The following is a 6,311-nucleotide window of genomic DNA, read 5'->3' as shown; positions in this document are numbered from 1 at the left end:
GTTTTCCCCTCTCTCTCTCTCTCACCGTTACGTTCGTTCTCTCTGGTCTGTTGATTTTTTTTCTCTCGTACGCCCCACCCTGCTCCTTTTTTCTTCCTTTCTTCTTCTTTTTTTCCGTCCGTTGGAGGGAGAGAGCGTAAAAACGTTGTTTCCTCAAAGTCAGCGGCGGAAAGTTTCACGGAGCTTTCCGAATTTTCCGCCGCGATTTTTTTGCCCCTTTCCCGGCTGCAACCCCTTCCTCCCTCCGCCATTCCGTCGACGGAGGCGTGCTTTTGCGCGAGAACTTGTTTCCCGGAGCTGTTTTTTCTTCCTACGTTGTGTGCGCATCTTTTTTCTTTTATTCTGCACGGCCAGATCGAGCTCGCCGCCGCCGTCGTCGTCGTCGTTCGTTTGACGCGGTTTGCGGCTGGTTTCATAATCGCTCCGTGATTTGATTTTGCATTTTTCGACGGCTGGAGCTCTTTCTCTCCGCAGAGCGCGAGAAATTCAAGTTACAATTGAAATTGAACTGTTCGAGGAACGTGAAACGTCCTTCGATGTGACTCGACGTTGCAAGGGAGAAAACGGATTTCTTACCATTTATTTAGTTTCTGTTTGATTGCCACCACGGTGTTAGTGAGACTTTTCACATTTGTAGTTCTAATGAAAAAATATCTATCAACCGATATACTTCGACTCTGTAGAAAACGTTCTTTACTTCCATCTCGTTACTAAACATTTTTGCGAGTGAAATATAGTCACCTGAATTGCACAATCACACAGTCTATCGTTTAATAATAAAACAATCGACAATGCAGGCTTGAAATCTTAAAGTACGATAAATTTGACGATAAACCAGTTAATAGTCAAGATAATAACTACATTATTTCTCGGTCACTTTTTATATTTTCCCAAAATTCTAACATTGCGCCCCAGTCTCCCCTACAATCAGTGCACATTTAACCCTAATACGGTGCCCGGGTCATTTCCGACCCATCGCCGTCTTATTTTCTAATAACTTTCGTTCTTATCAAATTTATGTTCCCTCAAACTCACGTTAAAAGTTCATTACCTATATTCATCTGACGTACTAAGAATAAAAATCGTTGCACACGAGATCCTCGGGTCCTTTTTGACCCAGAGACCTCAGCTGCACAATCCAACAGAAAAACGCACTGAAATCCATCATTTTCTGCACAATGTAACACAACAGAACAGCTTTCCGAAGTTAATTCGACGTCGTTAACGTTGTCGTCGCAAACCTGCGCAATCGATGAAACACAGCGAGATAAATAACTAAAGATAGACGAATGGGAGGCACGTATGGGTGTTCAAACGCGAAGGAGAATGGAATATATATTTTTTTTTTTTTGTGAAAATCGCGATTCCTAATGGATTCGCGACGGGTACCTATGTATATCCCGCGGCCAATCGGAATGAAAAGGAGCGAAACTGAGAATGAAGTGCCGACTCACGGCACGCTATCTGCCGGGACAATCGATATCGTTGTCGGGGGAGATAATTCCAGGCAGAAGGTAGCCGCGCATAGTGGCGATAACTATCCCCGCTGTCATTCATATTGCCGATGATATTATCGGCTATACCTCAGATCTCTGCAGCACGACGTCCGATAACGCCTCCCTGTTAACCAGCGACTCGGAATATATGTATATATACATATACATATATAGATATATGCATGGCCCGTGGAAGCAGCCGGACAAGTAAATTCGATGTGAAATCGATGGGTAGAAATCGTCTTTAGATGCACCTACGTCGAACAGCGACGTCTATTTTCCATCAGGATGATATATGGCACAACTTGATCGTGTATGAATCTGCAACTTTTTCCAGCGATTTTCGACACATTTCCTAATTCGTTCAACTGATTAATTCGATTGTTCTGCTGGTTCGATGGGTGCAGGCCTTGTCTTGTTTTTTTTTTTTAATTGAAACATTGTGAATCTTCTTGTAGGAAAATGGAGAATTCTCGTATATCGGGTGAATTATTCGTGTTGTGTAACGGAATTTGATTATCTGATTGAGATTTATTCAGTGTCTCGCTCGTTACTTTTTTTTTTTTTTAATTAGAGAACGGAGGGGAACGAGGATGTTCTTATCGAAAAACGTAGAATTTTCAGGTATCGGGTGATCTATTTGCACTGTACAACAAAATTTTAGTATCTAGTTGTGTATTTAGAATTGACACCCAGTATCTTAAACTACCGCCGATAAGCAGGCTTTTGTTTCTTTATTTAAAAAATGACTTTTAAAAACATCATCCTTGACGTCTTCCCAAAGAAATTATTTAAATAAAATTTCTCATTGAAATAGAAAAAACACTGTGAATAAACGCTAAGAAACAACAGTCAAAAAAGAATATTCACCGTGACCAAATCGAATTCTCAAATCACCTCTGACCCCTTCCTCCCCTCGAAGCGCCTAAAATTTCATTTGAATCACAATTTTTGCTATCGTTCGATTCCCTGTGGCTCGCACCAACGGAGAGAGAAAAATAGCAGAAGGGTCGACGAGAGAAAAAAAGAAGAAAGAAAGAAAGGGTGGACGCGCGAGAGAATTCGTCGCACGTAGCGATCCGTAATGAAGAGCAACGCGCTGATCGATACACCCAGTTAAATCCTAATTCGCAACAGTCACGTGAACGTTGGCAAACAAACCGTGGACGTACGTAGCCGATCCGTGTGAGGCCATCCCAGTCGACCAACGCAACGTTCCCTGTTTCACCATAATCAATGGAAATTTCGCAGTGTCTTCCGCGACAAACCATTCCACGCAAGCCTCTTCCCAACGCCGATAATGGATTTCTATCGCGGCTCCGCTCCGCGGACGATTTCACGCAATCACGTTTGCCCTTTCCACTATCGCTCGTTCGCTCGCTCCCGCGACTGCCGGCTGAGATTCGACGGTTCAGGTGATGGCTGATGTCTTTATAAATGACAGCTGGCTGAAGATGGAATTATTTGTGTGAGATTAATTTGATACCAGTTTCGAGATAGTAAATTTTACAGAAGAATGAAAAAGGTACAGTTGGACTTGAAGGAGTTGTACACATGCCCCTGTAACTCTGAGAAATTATACAAATGAGAAATAAATAGGTTCTAACGGCTCTGGTAAATAGTAAAAATGAAGAATTTTGAAAAAGATCGAGTTGGGTTAATTTGACTGTAAGATACAGATTTAATTCTCTGTAACACGATTTTTCTTCAGTCGTACGAAAAATTACGGTCGATTTCGCTCGAATTCTACACTTTGACGGTAGAAACAGGGATTGCGTAATTACTACAAGGAGATTAGAAAATACCAGATACCGGAAACCAGTAAATTCCACGAAAAGTAGGTACTTAACCCTTTCGCTACGTCCAGATTCAAGCAGCGCGCAACCAAAAATCCTTCATTTATACCGTATCGTTTCAAAATTCACTTTACAAAATTGAAATAAAAATACGCAAAGGATTAAATAAATCTGAAAAAAACGCAGACAGCATGGTAAAGCAAATTTTCATCGCCAACAGCAACGAAATGGTTAAAAAAAAAAAAATCTTTTCGATGCAAACGGAAATCGTTTACGATGGAATTCGCCGTCAATACGCGCGTACTCTCTCTTGAAGCGCAACCGGGTAGAGTCTTTTGACCCGGGTTTATTGCACCCCTTGCTGGCCTAAGGACTCCAAGAAACCAGCCAGTCAGTCCAGTGCCTTAGGACCGCCGCAATAGTTTAACATTCACTAGGACATTCCACACAAGTTACTTATTGTAATAAACAATTACGCGTTGCTTTTTCACAATCAATCAAAAAACTTTCACCAGTTTAAATACCCGAATTGCAAAACACAAGCGAGAATGAGTTTCTCGCGGACGTAGAAAACGTCGGCATTTCCGGCCAAGACGTTCGGACAGTCTCGTCTCAGTCTCGTGGATATCATATCTCCTGAACGCCACTCTTCATTTCCGCGGGCCGCGGCGAGCGGAAAAGTCAGAGTAGCTGTGGGGTAGATATTTCGCGGCTGCTACCAAGTCAACGAGTCACTTTAATTCCCTGAAACTGCGGTGTGTTTACGAGCGGAAATCAAAATCAAGCCCGGAAAACGGCGCGCCCTTGCTCCGTCGCTTCGCTCGACCCAGATAAAACCACGGCGACGAGGGAAGAGGGGATGTAGCGGGGGAGATCCCGTGAATTCGCAGGACACCGCTGTGCGAGGCTTGCGTTTTATTGTTCTAACTCGATTTACCCGGTCGCGCCTCGAGGACATCTCGGAGACAGAATTCCGCCGCGCCGTTTTAAACGGGTTTCACCCGACGGAGAGGGACTGGAATTCTTCCGCGTTGGATCCGTCTCCTTTTACGTTACCTTCTGATGTGTTCGTTAGCGCATTGCTATTTTAATTGCACGATTGATTCACTTGGGACTTTGGTTTTTTGGAGGAGGGGAAAGTTGGACGGAACGATGTGTACAGTGAGATACCGTATAAGGCGGTAAAAGAATATCGTCGTCGCGTAACGCGATCGAAAGAATAGGGGTGGGGGAAAGGACGTAGAAATTTTGAAGGTGAAGAGAAAATTGAAGAGACACTCAAAAAACGACTGGAACTTGGAACTTAATTTGTATCTTCCGTGTCATAAAAGGTTCTACATGTGACGAAAAATAGTTACTGATCGAAATTTATTTAAGCGAGCAACAGATGATAAAAATTTGTTAAAGTGGTTCGGTTTCGTAGTGAGCTGTAATTTGTTTTCGTTGTATTGCAGGTAAATTCGACGATTCATTTTTGTTTTTAAGAAAAATGTTATTAGGTGTGTCCATATAAAGAGAATTCGTACGGCTTATGGCAAAGTTCTTTCCATCGAACCACGTCGAAACTTCGAAATCGAAGAGATAAGCGTTTCAGCCTGATCCAAGTTCGTTACGCCAGCAATTCGTTTTCTGACGAATTAACACGATCAACGGATTTGCGACATTATATCGCCGGGAGAATAATATCAGGTCTTGGAACTGTGTAAACTGTTTCAGCTAGAGTAGGCTGTCAGGTCCAGGCGATTTCTGTGCAATCTCCATTATCTCCGTTCTAATTGAACCTAGGTAAAGTCTCTACACTTTTCCTTCGGCAAGAACGACTTAAATAAACTGAAAAAGTGAGAAAGAAAGAAATTCGAAATATTAATTTTGGGATATTTCAAAGAGTTCGTTTTTATCTCTCAGACACTTTTCTCTAACACGAAAATAATTTTTCATTTTGACTCCTTGCGACTCCAGAATTTTCTCAAAATTCGATAAACTCGCTTCGTAAATCCCTTACGAATCCAGAATCTCTCAGACGCTTCCTTTAAACCATACCAATCATTACAAGAATGCCCGAAAAAGTAATTTTTCCCCTCTGACACATTTCAGCCCAACCATTTCGCCTCCTCGAAAACCCATTCACTCTTCGATATCACCTTTAGAAATCATCCCTGCCTCTTTCTCCAACTTTTCCACGCTCCCACATTTCCCAGCTTTCGCAATTACCGTCATAATTGATACAAAAAGGCGAAGAAGAAGAAGAACAGAGAGAGAGAGAGAGAGAGGGGTGAGTCGGTTCTCGAGCGAAAGAGAGAACAAGCCTGACCCGAGATTAATTCGTTCGCCGGGCACACAAGGGGCCGGAGGAGCCGCGTCGAGCAGCGTTCCGCGAGATTCGCCACCGTCGACCGCAAATTTCTCGCAGAGACCGCGAAAATGGTTTGACCGTTCCGCGAAATAAACAGCTTGGCCGCCACGCCGCGCTGCGACCCGGACGGCGAAAGAAGAAAGCGATGGAAATGCTGGAATGATAAAAGAGCGTGGCCGAGGTGCGGCTAATTAGCCGTGGATACCGGATACAAGCCGCGAGGAGTTTCACTCGGCCCTCCTCCTCCTCTCCCACGCTAACCATCCCTGTCACACTTCGCGTGTCTGTCTCCGTCTTTCCCTCCCTTTCTCTGGGCATTCACTCAGTCGTGGCGATCGTCGTCCCCGGGGGAACGAGGGAAACGTGTTCCGGATACTCGACCGTACTTCTGCATCGATTGTCGACAGGGGTCCTCTCTCTCTCTCTCTCTCTCCGGACAAATCGGAAGGCCTACGAACGCGGAATTAAGAATTGATCCGCGGCAAGTGCCGCTGCTGTTGCCTACCATCTTTTCAGAAGAATTTTGTGAGATCGAGGGGTTATCGTTTCGAGGAATTTTCGATGCGTTTCGTTTCGGAGGAAATTGTAGGTCCTTCAACGTAAATGTTTGGACATGTATTTTACAGTGGGATGTGAGTCGCTCCGTCATTCGAAAATTGAAGAAAA

General features: G+C 43.8%; 1 protein-coding gene across 1 annotated transcript in view; it reads right to left on the bottom strand.

The window, feature by feature from the left end:
- LOC108572729 overlaps positions 1-6,311 on the bottom strand; it is a 68,802-nt gene that overhangs the window by 40,617 nt on the left and 21,874 nt on the right. The gene's annotated exons all lie outside the window — the stretch shown is intronic.

The sequence above is a fragment of the Habropoda laboriosa genome, unplaced genomic scaffold (genome assembly GCF_001263275.1).
Source record: "Habropoda laboriosa isolate 0110345459 unplaced genomic scaffold, ASM126327v1 scaffold22, whole genome shotgun sequence".
In the NCBI taxonomy this organism is placed as follows: Eukaryota; Metazoa; Arthropoda; class Insecta; order Hymenoptera; family Apidae; genus Habropoda; species Habropoda laboriosa.
The sequence above is the reverse complement of the archived record's forward strand: the minus strand, read 5'-3'. Positions and strand labels throughout refer to the sequence as shown.